This window comes from Trematomus bernacchii, unplaced genomic scaffold (assembly GCF_902827165.1).
Source record: "Trematomus bernacchii unplaced genomic scaffold, fTreBer1.1, whole genome shotgun sequence".
In the NCBI taxonomy this organism is placed as follows: Eukaryota; Metazoa; Chordata; class Actinopteri; order Perciformes; family Nototheniidae; genus Trematomus; species Trematomus bernacchii.
The window spans coordinates 149817-167779 of NW_022987705.1; the positions used below are offsets into that span (position 1 = coordinate 149817).

Here is a 17963-nt window from a genome sequence, read left to right on the forward strand (position 1 = left end):
GTAGAACAAAACTGTGTTTCATCGTTGTGATGAACATGATGGCGTGTGTATAGGCTGGTCGAGTAGGACTACAGTTAACTGTGTAGTTTCGGATAGAAAGGGTAGCGGAGAAAAAAGTCTATGCGCTCCAGATCGGGGGGGCATAGCACCACTAGAACAGGCTAGTGGGGTCGCAAGAGGATAAGATAGTTATTGCTCTTGGACGGTCTTCAGGCACCGATCTAGGACTTGTATACAAGGGTGGGAGCGCGAGTCAAGGTGCCCCACTGGGTTCCCCATTGGGGAGAGATCATATCCCTACCCCCTCTGAAACCTCTTTAATCCGGACTAAATTGAGCTGGATGAACTTTGCTGTCACGCTGGTGTTTGTTATGAGTTCATGTTTGTTCGTCTAATTGCAATGTGGTTTTTCTTGTACTAACCGCCGTCTTGTGCATGTTTTGTAACAACTAATAATGAATCAGTCCATAGCCAGGGTAAAATAAACTAAGCTTTAGTTAACTCACCAAAAGTAAATGACTTGAGAAAGATAAATAATATATAGTGTTAAAGCAAAATTCTGGTAGTATAAATGTGCTGCAAAATGAAAATAAATAGCAAAAGAGTGTTTTTATGTCCTGCATCTGAGTGTGCAGAGGAAAATGTAAACACGAAGCACACTGTTCAGGGTGTGCGCTGTAGGTGTAAGAAGAAAATAAGATTATATTACTTTAAGAATACATTTTCAATTGTATTGCTGTTATGTTATTCTTATGTTTCTGACCTTTTATAAACCCTATGCCCCGTCCTGCACCCCGAGACCCTCAGAGGCATCACTGCTGGTCGTAAACAACCTGCCTGAGGAGGTCAGGGTTGCAAAATCTGTCTGCTGTTTTAGGTCAATGTTGTATTATTTGTTTCATTTATTCTTAAATCTATGTATTGTATGGTAATAATTTAAAAAAACGTAATGTATTGAACACATTCCGAAACAAAGCTGATAAGACAGAACTAGACTCAGACATAATACAAATTATTGTTGAAACATTTTGCGCTGTTGCTGCAAAATGGAAACTTTGTTGATTATCTGTTCCAACTGGCCACTGGAATCAGATAATTAATATAAGTTGAAGTTTTAATTACAGTTTTAAATATAGTTTAACATTCTTTATTAAACTGCTTCAAATGATTTCTAGTATCAACCAATTGGTCTCCATAGACATTACTACAATTATAATAGTTGTTAAACTACTGACAAGTTTTCTGAAACCGAGCTTATGAACAAAAGAGTAAAGGTCGCTGGTTAAGCCAGGATCAATATATTTGTTGACGTTTTCATTACAGTGTGCATAATAAATGTGTTCATAATGACCAAGTCGCTGCACATTATCCCGCTTATTACATGGCCACATTCTCAACAAAGTAATGATATGACTCCCAATATTAATTGAAATGCTTTTATGGATTTAGAAAATGATTTTATTGATTTAAAAAATAGTCCGTTGTTACCGTTTGAAAAACGTAGCAACGGCAGGAAGGCGGAGCATTTTGATTACAGATTTGAAAACATTGTTGCTTGCTTTAAAAGTAGCACAATTCATTATGTCAAACCTTGGAAAGTATCTAGATATCCCTGCCCTAATGCCAAAGGAACTGCACACTGAATATGTTTTGCCGTTTGATGTCTATGTCTGGACCGCTGCGTAAAAAGGAGGGTGCCCGTTACTTCTCCGCTGTTTTCTTGTCGCTCTTGTCTTGTCAGTTAGAAAAGCAAACTGCATGCAGTTTGCTTTTCGGCCAAAACTGTATACAGTTAAATCGAACGGACTTGTTTGTGCAGATGTGAGCGTCCTTAACAACGGTCAATAAGTCCTTGACAGCGGTCTGTCTGTTCTGGATTAACAACGTGTCACGTGTTCTGAATTGACCAATCAGAATCGAGTATTCAACTAAGCCATGTAATAAAGTTTGATAAATGACATTAACTAATGGTTTAAATGATAAAAGATATTAGTTTAGAACAAATATTTTTGCTATTATGTATCTGTGTTTTATGTGTGTTCATTATTGTACTTATTGACAAAAGATGCTCCAAACACTGATGAGAGATCATTGTTCCTATTATGATTGGCTGTATCAATCATTGTGATTGAATGTTTCAATCTTATTCTACTTTGTGATGTAATTGAATGTAAGGTGAGACCACACTCGAATCTGAAGACGCCTATTGATTTAAGTATTGACCAGAATTATTATTAGACTAATGTTTTAAGTTTATCAAAAATGATAAAAAGAGAGGAACTGTTAGGGAATAATTCTTCTAGATATCTAACCTTTTGCTCTGTGACGTTTTATGATCTACTCTGACATGTGTTATCTCCTTTAAGGAAAGGCCTTGGTGCCATATGTGTTGTTGTCACCAGTTTGTGACCGGTCAACTTATCTGGCACGAAGGGTAATTGTTGTGAGAACGCTGAGGCACTTCTTTATCGGTGTTTGTGGACTCTAAGATGTGAAATCTTTGAGGCCATGAGTGTCGGACGCAGGTGGTTCAGTGTTCCCAGCTGTTTAGTCTACTCCTTCAGAGATGTTGATTACTCTCTGTGAACCAGTTAAAAGGTCTAACATAGAGAGAGGCTCTTCAGAATTGACGTGGCAACTCTACCGTGTGGTCAGAACCTCTGACTCTTTGACTTGTGATGTGAATCCTCCGGCCGAATACTCTGAATAAACCCATCAGTGTTTGACATCAAAGCTCCAACTCTCACCGTGACTCCTTCCTGAGTCGGTGACTCCATGCATTGCTACACAGAAGTTTCCCCCACACCACCCTCTGATATCACAATATGCCCAGAAAACTTGTAAAATAAATACCAATGAAGAGAAAAATAAAAAAAACAGGTTATCCCTCTCAGTACAGGTATAAAACAGATATAGACATCAAATATCACCACAAGATGAATACAAAATATATATAAATTAAACAAATATAAAAAGAGCTAATTCTACACAGAATATAACACTCTACATCAGTGGTTCCCAAACTGTGTGCCGCGGCACACTGGTGTGCCGTGAGGCAAGTCCGGGTGTGCCGTGGGATTTTGTGACAACCATACGTTATTATTGCAATATACAACTACACAAAAATAATTATTTTTTAATTTACTATATCAGTACTTTGTATGCACTCATTTCATAATACAGAGGCAAACTCTATACCTAAAAACAATTCTTTTAATAAAAATCCTCACGGAACCCCATATTTCGCAGGTAACGCAGTTGCAGGTGGGAATTATACGACCGTGACACACCGAAGGCTGAAGGACAACATTAAAACAAAGAAACACGCAAGAGGGAAAATGGAGCGCTTTCTTGTGCGGAGCAAACTACCAACCACCAGTGCAGAGATTGCCGAAAACCCACCACCGAAAGAAAAGAGGAAAAAAACTGTCAGCAGACAGTATCATGAAAGTTACCTGTCTTATGGCTTCAGTTGGACCGGGGATGGCAACAATCCTCAACCCGAGTGCGTCGTCTGTCGGGAGAAGTTAGCTAATGCGAACATGGTTCCAAGCAAGCTGAAGAGGCACTTGGAAACCAAACATCCCTTCCATGTTCAGAGAAACTTGGCCTACTTCATAAGAGCGCGGGATCTGAACCAGAGGCAGCAAGACCGTTTGTTGGATTGTGTGAAAGTGTCTGAAAAGGCAATGGAGGCTAGTTACATGCTAGCGGAGCTCATTGCAAAGCAGAAGAAACCTCACACAATAGCGGAGACACTCATCCTCCCCGCTTGCAAAAAAATTGTAGGTATCATGCTGGGTCCAGATGCCGCAAATGAGCTATCCAAAGTGCCGTCGTCTGATAATACCATCAAAAGAACAATCGACGACATGTCAGAAGACATTGAGCAACAATTGACAGAGAAACTGCAGGCGAGCGGCAGATTTTCCCTACAAATAGACGAATCGACAGACATAAGTGGGGCTGCCCAACTTCTGGCAAACGTCAGATATGTTGATGCTGTCTCTATCAAAGAGACGTTTTTCTTCTGCAAAGAAATGGAAAGCCATACTACGGGAGAAGAAATATTCAGGGTAACTCATAACTATTTAAAAGAGAACAGTCTGACCTGGAATATGTGCGTCAGTATTTGCACAGATAGTGCGGCAAGCATGACGGGGAGAGTGAAAGGATTTATTGCTAAGGTGAGAGCACAAAACCCACATATCGTCACAAACCACTGCATTTTGCATAGAGAGGCATTAGTTGCCAAAACCATGCCCCTGGAGTTGACTGAGGTGCTGAATCAGGCTGTGCAGATGGTGAATTACATAAAATCAAGGCCCCTGAAATCTCGCCTCTTCTCCCAGCTGTGCGCCGAGATGGGAGCCGACCACCAAAGCCTGATCCTCCACACAGAGGTACGTTGGCTGTCACGGGGGAAAGTCCTATCCCGTCTTTATGAGCTTCGGGAAGAGCTTTTGGATTTTTCACGTGAACACGCTGTCCCAAGCTCGCGGATGAGAGGTGGTGCGCCAGGCTGGCTTACCTCGCTGACATATTTGGGCATCTCAACGAGTTAAACGCCAAGCTTCAGGGCAGGAATGAAAACATTTTATCATCCACAGACAAGATTCGGGGGTTTATGGGCAAACTTATCCTGTGGCGCGAGGCTTTGGAACAGGGCTCCATGGACATGTTCCCGCTGGCAGCAAGGGAGCGCGCTGTATATGCCGAACACCTTCAGACCTTAAAAGAGAGGTTTGACCCAGAGTTCCCGTTAGCCGGTAATTACCGGACAATGACCGGTAAAATATGCTGAAGTCCGGCAAATCTAAATCTCTCCGGTCAAAATGTCCGGTCAAAATAATTTTCCCTTAGCGCAATACCGCATCAGTTGCGCCACTTATGTGACAGACAAGAATAGTATGTGACAGACAAAAGAGTATGTGACAGACAAAAATTGTCAATTCTAATGTCTAACACTTAATGTGGAGAAAGAGATGTCCTGTATGGGTTGATTGTGCGTTGATCTGTTGGTAATGCCTCGGGGTTCCGGTGGGCATGTAAACAAATGCATAATGCTGCGCTATACTTTGTGGCCTCATCCGGTTGCATAGCGACGCTTATTGTTTAGGTGTCTTTTAACAAGCAGGTAGTCATATCATTAGCTAGAACTAGCTAGATCTGATCGATATGGACATAAATGCGAGTAAAGTCTAATCTGACAGGAGAGAGAGATCGGCTGCTGCTGACGAGTCGACACGCAGCTCTGCATGATCCCCTGCAGCGGCGAGCAGAGCAAAACACACTTCAGGTTAGAAAATCACACGTAGCTATTTTAATTACCTCTCAAACTACCTAAACTAGTTATAGATATGTTTAGTTTTACTGTCGGGTCACTCATTACTGGATCCGCGAGCTGCATGATACTGACGGGCTGTCAGGAGAAGGAGAGAGCGCTCCGTTTATTATTCCCGCGTTTTTGTAAATTACTGTACACTTTTGAATAATGTAGTTAATCTACTATAATTAGTTTGTTTAATGTCGAATCATATCAATTTGTTTTAAAGCTCAATAAATAACAAAGAAGACCTTTAACCGGCACTTATCTAATTTTGTCCGGAAGATTTCAACTTTAACGGACATGTTGACCGGCAAAAAAATATTCTAACGGGAACTCTGGTTTGACCGCTATTTTCCACATGTGGCTGACATCGAGGACTATGACTGGATCCGGGACCCATTCCACCCGGAACTCTCATCAGAAAAGCTCACTATGAAAGAGAGAGAGGAGTGCGCAGAGCTCCGTGTGGACCGCACACTGAAACTCAAATTTAGTGAGCTCCCACTGGATCAGTTTTGGTTGGCTTCTGCATCGGAGTACCCAAGCATCTCCCACCACGCGATTGAGCAACTTCTTATTTTTCCCACGACCTACCTGTGTGAGTTGGCGTTCTCTACTCTGGTTTACATGAAGAACAACAGGAGGTCACGGCTCTCTGTTGAACAGGACTTGCGAGTGGCCCTCTCCTCAGTGCCACCAAGGATTTAAAAAATCTGCGCGCCCCGACAGGCACATGTATCTCACTAATTTGTAAGTCGGCAAAAATATTTACAATAGCACATGATTGCTGAAATGTTATATTTATAATTTGTAGTTCAGGACCATGGACAGTGCAGCTTCCTTGCATTGACAGTTGTCTGTGCTGAATTTCTGCTGAGTTTCCTTTGCCTCATTTTTTATTGTGTGACCTGTCTGGTTTAAATGAGTGTGTTGCTGCTTTGATGAAGCCTAATTTGATAAAGTTTCAAATTAATTGAAATATTTCGTTAATAAATATTTCATGAGTAATATAGTTGTCTTTGTCACATTTTATTTGGCATTAGTAAATAATTATGCACATTTACAGATATTTTACATGATATGAGTGATAACACGTGTTATACGGGCTATTTTGCAAAATAGGTGTGCCTTGAGATTTTTTTTTGTCCTTTGGTGTGCCTTGGGCCCAAAAAGTTTGGGAACCACTGCTCTACATACACGTTTTCAAAAATGTACCCTTTTTTCCATGCCAAAAGTAACCCCTAAATGCACTCTCAGGCCACCATAGCCTTGCAAGCATAAGAAAACAAAATGGACTGAGGGATAGAGAGAACAAAATTAAATAAAAACACACTCTAATCCCTCGTCACAATAGACACACCTCCCGCGCTCGGGCACGAGCGCTGTTCAAGGAGTCCACAGAGTGGGGAGGAGGGAGGGAGAAGACGGGAGTCTGCAGCTCTCTCCCGGCAGATCAGACGAGCGCCGATCGGGGATGCAACGGGTCAAACGGCACCAAGTGTAACCGGTGTGGTTAAGCGGTCTCTGCGTTGTGTTGATAATGGACGAGACCCGAGCCAGCGTAAAGTTGAGACGATCTGTTTAATGACTGACAGATAAAAACGATCAGTTTTACATCAGTTTCCCTCAGTGACTCCTCTCACGTGGAACGTTTACAAAAAGGGCAGAGGAAACGCGAGGGACACAATATATAGGGGGCAAAGTCCTCACAACAATGAACTCCTGAGCACAGCGACCACACTTCAGAGGCTCCGCCCACTGATCTCCGACCTTGCCAGGTATTTAACATTCAATAAAATGAAGAACACAGAATAAAATAATATAAAACACAGAATTTGTGTGATTATACAAAATTAAATTAAATAAACCCCACTGCATATTTACATCTGTTACATGTGTGTGTGTGTGTGTGTGTGTGTGTGTGTGTGTGTGTGTGTGTGTGTGTGTGGACTGTAAATAAGGTCTGCATAGGTGTGGCTGTTGGCAGCACACCCATGTTGTTTCTGTAAGGTGATCTGATTTCATCTTATCACTGCTCTGCCATTTTACTGATCTTACATAATGATAAGAGGAAGTCAAACAAACGTCTCATTGGTTGGATATTATCCAATCAGATTTAAAAACAGTAAAAGTTCAAATCAAGCTTCGAACAAGCAAAACGCTCTTTACTCTGTTATTCACAAAAAAATACAGAAAGTGAAGTTTGTCTTCGGTAACAAAACGCTTTCTCTTTCATATTCCCCCCCACACACACACACACACACACACACACACACACACACACACACACACACACACACACACACACACACACACACACACACACACACACACACACACACACACACACACACACACACACACACACACACACACACACACACACACACACACACACACACACACACACACACACACACACACACACACACATAATTCTGAAACATTTAAATAAGTCATTTTCATAATTTCCTCACAAGTATTCTTTTATCGTACGATAAGTCAATTTATCGATTATCGCGACAGGCCTATATTTGTATTATATTTCCATTTAATCTTGTGGACGTGCAGATTCCCTGTCTTCCATCAGGGGGTGCTGCAGCACCCTCAGCACCCCTACTTCCCACGGCCATGATGACATCTGCATTCAGTTATTCCCTGTCATCCCTCAGTTTAAAGGTAGTTATAGTTTGAACATCATTTCTGACTTTAATTATTTTATCATATTTCTCCACACACTCAGTAATTAAAGTCTTATTATTAAATCTGAACTTTGATTTATTTTGAACTCCTACTGAATCAGTTATTATTTTTTTAAAAGACCCAACCCATCTCTATATTTCTGACTGAACGTCCGTGTGTGTCGACGGCGTTAAACTTTATTCTGTTCATGATTTACCTTCAGAAGATTACACTTTATTAACGTCACACGTTCAGCTGTTTCCTCCATTTCAACATCAAATCGCAGTTTGTGGTCATTTCTCAAAACCGAAAGTAAACAATACACTGACTATGACCTAATAACCTGGAGTTAAATTAGCAGAACAATGTATTTAAACTAAAGACCAGTATTTCCATTGATCACGTATTTAAGTTGAGCAAGTTTAATATTATCTATACAAAGGACACTCACCTGTGACAATAATCAGGATCCCCCTCGATGTCTCGTCTGAACTGCGCTCTCTCTGAGGGAGTGCTTTTATATCCTCACCTTCAAAATAAAAGCACCACACAGAAAGTACCATAATACTCAAATAAAAATAAAACTTGTTTATGACTGAATTAGATAACATTATAATGTAGGCCAATTTAAATAAACAAATTCATCATTTTATTACAGATTTTTTTAACCCTTTTCATTTAAGTGATCCCTTTTAATAAAAGTCACTGGCCCAATTCCAAGCCCCACCCTACCCCCTCCCCCTCCCTGACAGAGTGAACTCCGTCTGTCGTCTCTCAGATTAAAGAGGCTCCTTCTCTCAGATGGAGGGTAGAAAAACAAGATTTAGAACAAACTCCCCTCTCTCCAGCAGAAACAGGAAATGCCGTAATACGTAACAACGGTTTCAAATCAGCATCTCTTGGATTAAAAATAAATCAAATAAAACTCAAAAAATCTTTAATGGTGTTTAAAATCTGATGTTAATAAGCTGCTTAGTTTTTGCAACAGTCCCTGCAAATATACACAACTTTATAATAAAATGCACACAATGAATGTTTTCTAGACTAAACACAGGTATGATCCTGAGTTAAAAACAATACGAGGTAACATGAAGGTGTTAACATCTGTATAACGATATGTAATGTCTATCTTGTTGTGCAGTTTATCAGTTAATGTTTGCAGGAACTATTTGCACACGGAGTGTTTCCCCTTGACACACAGAGGCCCAATTCCAAACCACCCCGTACACCCTATACCCTACACCCCACCCCTCCGTTTGCGCGTTCGTGCGGAGGGTCCTCCACATTAAGTGCTGTTCCAATCCAACAAGTGTTGAGGAGTAGTGGGCTATCAAGCCCTCAAACAGAGTCTGCATCACCTGACTTCACCTGCTGCTCCACCTGACTGACCAACGTGTGTGTGTCCGTCAGGAAACACTCTGTTTACTAACAGCTCCCTGGAAACATCCACTGATCAAATGCACAACAAGAGCTATTTAATATCTTCGTACAGATGTTAAAAACTTGAGGGTTACCTCGTATTTGTTTAAATGTAGGATCATTTACTCATGTCTAGTCTAGACATCTGTAAAAGTTGTGTATATTTACACATACTTTTGCAAAAACTAAGCAGCTTATCAGATTTTACAACAAAAATATGCATAACAAAAATATATGCCATAAAAGATTTTTAGAGTTATATTTCTGTTATTTTGAATCCAAGAGATGCTGATTTGAAACCGTTGTTACGTATTATGGCATTTCCTGTTTCTGCCGGAGAGAGGGGAGTTCGTCCCAAAGCTTGCTGTTTACACTCTCCATCTGACAGGAGGAGCCTCGTTGAGCTGAGAGTGAGACTACAGACAGAGTTCACTCCATCACGGAGGGGGAGTGGGTGAGGTTTGGAATTGGGCCAGAGTGTTTCCTGACGGACACACACATGTTAGTTGGTCAGGTGGAGCAGCAGGTGAAGTCAGGTGATTGGAACAGACCTTAATGTGGCGGACCCTCCGCGAGAACACGCAAACGGAGGGGTAGGGTGTAGGGGTAGGGTGGGGGCGGTTTGGAATTGGGCTGTAGTCATGGTTATGGGTTTATTTTACACTTCTCTCTTAAATGTTTTCCTCCTTGTGTCTTGTCTGGTCCTACTTCCTGTGTTTGACTTCCTGTCTTTAGTTTCCCTCCTGTGTCTGATTGTCTGATTGCGTTCACCTGTTGCCCCCCCCCCCTCCCCCTGTGTTTCACCTCCCCTCCCCAGCTGTGTCTTCTCTTGTGATTACCCTTCTGTGTATCTAGTCCTGTCTTTCCTTGAGCGTTTTGTCCGATCGTTTTGTCCTCTAAAGTCTGAAAGACGTCTGATTCTGATCACAGATAACAGCTGAGGGACGAGTTCACATGTGCTCTGAGCTAACGCTGATGAAGGCTCACAGTTATCATCAGATCAGCAGCCGCCTGTTACAGTTGACTGACATGGAAAAGACGATAAATGTAAGAACTGTTTGACGCTCACAAACTCTCCTCTCTCTGTGATCCATGATGAACAGATTCTTGGAGAGACAACAGATCAGGAAAGGATCAAGTTTATATAAATGAAGAACGTTTGTTGTGTACGCCACTAGTAACACAGGTTTTATAACTAGTTGGTCATCTGTGTTCAGACGGATGTGAACCGTATCAGGCGATGCAGGTTCAGAGACTGATATTCTACGAGAAAAAGTCTGTAATTTTACCAAAAAAATCGGAATTGAAAAAAATGTCAGAAATTGAAATCTATCATAAATATGAGAAAAAAGTACGAAATTTGAGAAAAAGTCAGAAATTTAAAAAATAATGAAATATGAGAACAATTCTGACATTTTGGGATAAAATCTGTAATGTTTGAAAAAAACACATTTTGAAGAAACGTCAGGATTAAAAAAAAAAAAGAATTGCAGAAAAACTGAAATTTGAGAAAAAGTCAGGAATGTGTGTGACTTTTATTTTGAAAGGTTTCTCTGTTGTCTCTAAAGACAGGATGAACTCAGACTCCATCTTGTTGTTCTGTCTGGTGAGCAGACTCTAACATGGCGCCTGAAGCAGCTTTCTCTTTCACCTCCCAGCACTGCTTCATCTGCTGCACAGAAATACAGTATATTATATTACAGTGAATAAAACATCAGGCAGTTATTCTGCATCATCAGGGGTGTTTGATGTCTTTGATTCTAATTAGAGTTTACATTAATTTAGCAGCACATTTTATAAATGGTTAAACATAGTGTTAATAATGTTAAAGATATAACATCAACATGTTTTAAACTCTTATTAAAGCAAATTCAAAGGGTTAAATGTTCGTTATGAAGAATAGACGGTTAGTGAAAGTTCCAAAGGTGCAGGGAATAAAGCTAAAATAAACTGCACAGATTACATTTAATGTGACACCGTGCAAAACTTTAAATGTCAGTTCAGAAGAACTTGATGTTTCTAACGAAACAGAGTTTTTGGAAACATCTGAAATACAAAAACACTTCAAAAAACAGAAATAAATAAAAAGTTAAAAATTGCAGAAAAGTTCAGAAATTTGAGAAAATATCTGATATTTAAGAAAGTCAAAACATTTTTTTAATTATAACTTCTTATCCATTATTTTAAACATCTTCCAGAAACTCAGTATACACCACATGCACATACACTGAAAAAAGTGCAATGACTGTGTAATTTAATCAAAGTACATTTTTTAATTGGTCTAATTAAGAATCATGGTTTCCGTTTTTGACATGATTTTTTCCGTTTGCCCAGAAGCAAAACACACCCCCCCCTGAAATAACTTAAAAACAATATTTAACCTAAATCGTTATTTTCAATTCAAAGCATGTCACATGACCACGTGACGTACAAAGCAAGGTGACTTCAAGATTTGCTGCAGCCGCCATTACACCGCTACCCACTGTCTGAGAGTGTCTGACCCAAAAACACTTTTAACCTGTTAAGCCCTGAGCCTGTTTTTCAGGTCTCAGGCTCGAAAATGACATTCCCAGAACAAATGACCATATCTTCCCTTCTAAAAGGGTTACATTAATAATCTTTTTTCTCAAAGTAATGATAAACCTGTGAGTTGGATGGAGAAAAGTCAGAATCAATATAGATGTTTTTTATTTTAAAGAAAATTCAGATTTTACATAGTAAAAAACTGTAAATTATAGTGTCCGTCCAAAAATTATTTTGTACTTATGGAGAAAACCACCCTTGGATGATGGGTTAGTAGACTAAAAGCTTTAGGAATCCAAAGTACAACATATAATAAGTACCCTGTATCAAGATTGATGCAAAACAAGTGACATTTGACCTTTTTAGAGAGATTTAGCAAAAAGAAACCACTTCTGGGGTCATTTGGGTGGATTTTCCATATCTCTGGCCCCCCTTGCTCGATTTTGGTGATTGACACCTCTTTCTGACCGTTAGAGCCAATAGAAGCGAAGGGAGATTTCCCCACACACACACATGGTAAAAAAAAAGGTGGGGGCTTCGCGCATGCAGTTTTGCATCAGAGCGAACCTATCTCTCGCTCTGACATCTGGAAACGGAAAAGCAGTTTTAATGCTTATGGATTATCAGAAATCATTTCAAAGGGACACAGACAAATTGGATTAACCTATAGATTAACTTCAGCAGCGTTTTTATCGTTTTAATGCCATTGAAGACAACTTTTGACCAGACTACGAGACAGGTAAGCCATGTTAGCGTTTTTAGCTACCTAGCGCCACATGTTTTGATGTCTGTTTTTGTTTATAAAGTCGCGAGTTCGTATCATGGAGTGATAATGTATGTACCCATCTATTCTGTGTCATCTCACGATGTGAATCGATGTGTTGGATGTGCAGAAAAGATAAATAATAATGATGATGAGTGATTTTCGGTGCAGTAATCTGTTAGCATTTTTCGCTCGTTGCTAATTCAGAGGTTCAGCGTTAGCATTGTGGGTTTTATTTTGAAAAAAAAAAAAAAATGATCAGTTAGATGAGTTTCTTTCCGTTACATGGATATAAAACATTCATAGTTTATTAAATACATCAATAAACTTGATGTATTCAAGTTTATTGATGTATTTAATAAACTTGATGGTTTAAACAAACATCAAAAAAGGTTTAAATACACCTTGTTTATTTATTTATTTCCTTTGTGTTTACAGGTTTGCTGTTTCCACTGAAGGTCACAATTTATGCTGATTTGGTAAGTTCCAAAATGAACTGCAAGTAGTTTTCATGTACGTTTAAAAAGGATTGAAAAACCCAAAATGGAGACTTACGGCCCGTCCACACGGCAGCGTGCGTTGAAGCCAGGGGGTCTGAGCTCCCACGGACGCAGTGAAATCATACATCTGTGTGGGTCGCTAATACATTACCAACAACCATTATTTGAATCAAAAATAATGCATGTGTCAATGTAATGAGTATTATTTACGTCAACGAGGTAAATAGGCTAATAGAAAAACATGTTTTCCAAAAGAACTACGCATCTCTTGAATGACAATATGCCTGCGCTGCACTTCCAAGGTTGCGCTATCTATGCCTGTGAGCGTGCTGCGCGAGCCGAGATGATGTGTGTGCGTAGTTGAACCTTTTCATATTTAAGTTTGTAGCAAGTAGAGGGCTGCTGGTGTGTGTTTTTTAAAGACCCCATATAGCTCAGTTTATAACTCCAACTTTCTAAATAAAATACAAGACTGCACTTCATTAATATTGTTGCATGTAAAGTCAATCCTCACATCTGTATGTTTATTGAACAAGAGCTAATGGTGGCAATAATTTGCTCTGTCATTCCAGGCATGTCACTATTGTGAGACATACACTGACATTCAGTCGTCAGTGTATCATTGCACTATTACTAATATCATTGTTTATGTTCTTGTTTTTTCTAGTTCCTTTTGGGTTGCCTGACATGACCGTGAAAACGCCAGCCAAGTTACAAATTCTTCTGAATCCCGATGACACCAGGAAGCTAGTTCTGCCTAATGGAATTCCAGAGACAATGGCGCAGCTTACTGATGAAGTCAGGAAAGTGTGTGAAATAGAGAGCCACAGTGACGCGTCCTAAAACCCGGAAGTAAACTCCTTCCGGTTCCCTCGACAAAAAAGCAATTTCTCCATAGGATTTTGGAAAATAGCTTGAAATAAGGTCTGTGGTTGACACACATTTAACCCTAAAGCTGGCTACACACCAACCCGATTTTGGGAGTCAGAGGCAGTCGGGCATTCGCGGCTACTCAGGTTGGTGTGTCCCGCACCGTCGTCTCTTTACGGCACCTTTTCTAACCCTTCAACATGTTGAATCGGCCGCGGGAGGTCAGAGAAAGTCGGCCCAAGCAATCACTCTGATTGGCTGTTCACACTACCGCTGCCTGCTGGTAAGGACAGTTATTGCCACTCGTTATTGCCAATTTTTCACTATTTATAATTTTAGAAATGTCTTTTACATTTTGAAAAAAAACGTTTTCCCGTAGGATCCCATAGAAAAACCTATGGAAGCTTGGGGTACTAATACAAAAACTACAATTTCTTAAAATGTAAATTAAAAATGTGAATGGCTTGATATCCAAAACATGTTTTTTGAGGAATAGCTGGAATATGAAATGATACATTTTTTTAATTACAAAGATACTTCAAGAAAACCACCTCACCGGGTCCAAAAAGACCCACTTATGCATCTAAGGGTTAAGAGACGGATCACGTTTTGTTCAGTTGGATCATAAATCTAATTGATAGATTTATGATCAATAGATTTATGATTAGAAAATTATAAAAGTAGGGGAAAACATGTGGATATTATCCGGCTGAACAAAACGTGATCCGTCTCTTAAATGTGTCTCAACCACAGACCTTATTTCCAGCTATTTTCCAAAATCCTATGGAGAGATTGCTTTTTTGTCGAAGGAACCGGAAGTGGTAAAATGCTAACTTACTTCCGGGTTCTAGGACGTGTCACTGTGGCACTCTATAGGTGGACGTTTTAGAATGCAATATCAAGACAGAGAAGTAGTATTACCAATCCTGTTTCAATCACATTAGTATGCATAAAAAAGTGACAGGTCACACCTTCTAAGTCCCGCCCCCTAATTATGCTAATGAGCCCCCTTTGATATGCTAATGAGCCCCTTTGTTCGAGGTGTTATCGCGTACAGGTGTTACATCCTCCCAGGTAGCCCCCACCCCTCTCAGCCCACCCCCCTCCCCCTCACATACAGGTGTCACATCCGCCCTGTCGCCCCCACCCCTCTCAGCCCCCACCCTTCTCAACCCACCCCCCTCCTCCTCCCCCCTCCTGTCCGGTCAACATGTCCGTTACAGTTTAAATCTTCCGGACAAAATTAGAAAAGTGCCGGTCAAAAGGTCTTCTATGTTATTTATTGAGCTTTGAAACAAATTGATATGATTCGATATTAAACCAACTAATTATAGAAGACAATTAACTATTCAAACGTGTACAGTAATTTACAATAACACGGGAATAATAAACGGAGCGCTCTCCCCCTCTCCTGACAACACGCCAGTATCATGCAGCTCGCGGATCCAATAATGAGTGACCCGACAGTAAAACTAAACATACCTATAAATAGTTTAGGTAGTTTGAGAGGTAATTAAAATAGCTACGTGTAATATTATAACCTGAAGAGTGTGTTTTGTTCCGCTCACCGCATGCAGAGATGCATGTCGAATAGTCCGCAGCACCGGGTCTCTCCCGTCAGATTAGACTTTACTAGCGTTTATGTCCATATCGATCAGATCTAGCTAGTTCTAGCTAATGATATGACTACCTGCTTATTAAAAGACACCTAAACAATAAGCGTCACTATGCAACGGGGTGAGGCCACAAAGTATAGCACAGCATTGTGCATTTTGTTTACATGCCCACCGGAACCCCGAGGCATTTACCAACAGATCAACGCGCAATCAACCCATACAGGATATCTCTTGCTACACATTATGTGTAGACATTATAATTGACTATTCTTGTCAGTCACATACTCTTTTGTCTGTCACATACTATTCTTGTCTGTCACATAAGTGGCGCAACTGATGCGGTATTGCGCTAAAGGGGATATCATTTTGACCGGACATTCTGACCGGAGAGATTTAGATTTGCCGGTCTTCAGCATATTTTACCGGCCACAGTCCGGTAATTACCGGCTAACGGGAACTCTGGGGTGGAGACAATGAGGCTTGATTTGGATCTGATCTGGAAAAACTCTGGTAAGTGCTTTTATCATTATAATATCATGTCATTATTTAATGTTGTTTTGTGTGTGTGTGTGTACAACGAAGTCTCTTTGAGAGGAAAATTATAATTTAAAGATCTTAATACCACCTTATTGTTTAATTACTTCACACAACTATTAAAGAATCCCTATATGAAGTTATATGAGGCTACATTTACTGGTGTGCTTCCCTAGATGATGTAAATATCATGTGTGAAATCGGGGGTGACCCCCGTCCCAGATAGAATCATCCCTCTGTCACGCCCCCCTTCAGCAGTTCAGGGGCGACCCCCAACACCGCTGCAGTCTGAGAGCCAGGCATATGCTGTGATGTCAGAAGATAGAGGTGGGGGGTGGAGTGAGCTAGGTAAAAAAAAGAAATCCAGTGCAAACTAGATAAAAAGCCACTCACCAAGTCACCTAAACTTTCAAAAACGAAAATGGCAAAGAGACGCATCGATATGGGTTTAATCAGCGAGACGCCTGTGACAACTTACCGCCATCCGTCGGGAGCGCCAGTCAAGAAACGGGTGCAGTATCTGTGCCGGGTTCAGACCCTCCGTCTGAGGCTCTTCATGAAAAATGGAGTCTGGATGTGTGAGACTGTCTCCCCTCACACCCCCCTTGAGTTTTCTTCAAGAATCAAACTCTAAATGGAGAGTTTGTGATTTTAACACTGTTTCGATGAAACAATGCAGTTTTGATAACTTGACTTGACTAACATTACTTTTTTTAAATATATGTTTTTAGATGCTTTACTTTTGATTTCTTTCATGTTATTTTAACACAACATTACTTTTTTCATATTTGTCAACATACTGTGATATTTGTTTTTTTTTCTCTCCATTATATTTTTGAATATACAGTGATTTTTTATCAAAATACAACATGCAACTATTACATTATACAATATTACGACTTTTTGCGATATTTTCAGCACAATATACTTTTTTTGTAGGGCTTCAGGATATTTGGCATGTCATGCATACAACCGGTGTCATCTTTCCTGAAACTGACGTGCTGTCCGTTTTACAAACAAGTTATCTTTCTGCTTCTTCACCCCTGAATTTTCCTCCCCCGTCCCTCTACCTTCAGCCATCACAACAACAATCAAGTCAGATCTGTGAAATTAAACACCTCTCCCCAAAGCGTGACTTCCCTATTGAGGGAGTGGGGCAGTAGGGCCTAACCCGATTGGTCTAATATACTAACATGCAGAACGTATGGTATGTTTGAAAAAAGACTAACCATCTATCCAGTTCAAGCTGTCTTTAAGATGCGACATCGCGCTCTGACTTTTTCCGTAAAATCGTGACAAACTATTACTTATTCTTACATTTGACCTCTTGCTGCTTGATTGAAAATGATAGATGAAAAAGCTACAACGCTTAAAGAACTTTCTAAAAACTCTCAATTCTACAGATGAATCCCCCCACTCAACGCAATAAGTCTGCCCCCCACTCAGCAAATCATCTAAAACGAAGGACCCCACTAAGACGACCGTTGAAAACTAGCCAGGGATCTGAGAAAAACCAAGTCTCCCCCGCGAGTTGCAGCCAGGAACAAACTCCTGTCTCCTATCATCACCACCATTGTGGACACCCACATATTGCAGTACTACTGCTGCTGATGTTACTCCTGGGGCCAAGACGTCTCTGTTTATGAACATAGTGAAATCGGAGTTGGTTGATATTCTGGAGAGGGTGCTGCATCGGTACAGAGAAAAAATCTGCAATGGATGCCGAG

The 17963-nt window shown here is 40.4% G+C and overlaps 1 protein-coding gene across 1 annotated transcript in view; it reads right to left on the reverse strand.

The window, feature by feature from the left end:
- LOC117490554 (GTPase IMAP family member 8-like) overlaps positions 1 to 8542 on the reverse strand; it is a gene marked incomplete at its 3' end in the record, with an annotated part of 46347 nt that extends 37805 nt beyond the window's left edge. The window contains exon 1 of the mRNA XM_034140321.1: positions 8463 to 8542. The remainder of the gene's footprint in view (positions 1 to 8462) is intronic.
- Positions 8543 to 17963: the final 9421 nt, after the last annotated feature.